Source organism: Bison bison, unplaced genomic scaffold, assembly GCF_000754665.1.
Source record: "Bison bison bison isolate TAMUID 2011002044 unplaced genomic scaffold, Bison_UMD1.0 scf7180017864289, whole genome shotgun sequence".
Taxonomy (NCBI): domain Eukaryota; kingdom Metazoa; phylum Chordata; class Mammalia; order Artiodactyla; family Bovidae; genus Bison; species Bison bison.
In genome coordinates this window covers 11,117,647-11,118,162 of record NW_011494861.1, presented here as the reverse complement: position 1 = coordinate 11,118,162, position 516 = coordinate 11,117,647, and the positions used below count along the sequence as shown (strand labels likewise).

Below are 516 nucleotides of genomic sequence, written 5' to 3'. Positions count from 1 at the left end.
CCTTGGAGGTCGCTGACCAAAGGTGCTGACCTCATCCATGGTCAGGGAGATAGACACACCAGCCACCCCTACTGCCAAAAGCCATCAGGTCTGACAACACCCAGAGCTGCTGTGAGGTGCGGATCCAGAGGCCTGAACACAGCTACAGTGAGGGGCTGGTACCAGAACTGGGAGAGGACTGGGCACCACGCTGAGAGGGACATACCTGCACATCCTACAAACCAGAACCTCCATCCTTGAGGGTCCCCCAGAGATGTCCAGCAGGAGTGCCCAGGGAGAGACTGCTGGTCACCACCACCAGGAGTGGCAACTATCCACCGCGAGGAGTGAGAAACGCCTGGTGGCACCCACAGCTGACGGTCAGCCAGGTCCTCTTGGTCAGATAGCAGGCGGGCACGTAGCACTTACCGCTGGTCACTGGCCAGAGCGGCAGTCCTGTGCAGAAGGCCTGCTCCCAGGTGCAGTGAAGCCCCTCAGTGGCTGTGCTGGCATTGCGCATGGAGGCCGGGGGCAGCG

The 516-nt window shown here is 61.2% G+C and overlaps 1 protein-coding gene across 1 annotated transcript in view; it reads right to left on the bottom strand.

The window, feature by feature from the left end:
• LOC104995932 (cyclin-dependent kinase 11B-like) overlaps nucleotides 1-510 on the bottom strand; it is a 37,675-nt gene extending 37,165 nt beyond the window's left edge. The window contains 1 exon segment of the mRNA XM_010849996.1: nucleotides 409-510. The gene's annotated coding sequence lies outside the window, so the exon portion shown is untranslated.
• Between the last annotated feature and the right edge of the window lie 6 nt (nucleotides 511-516).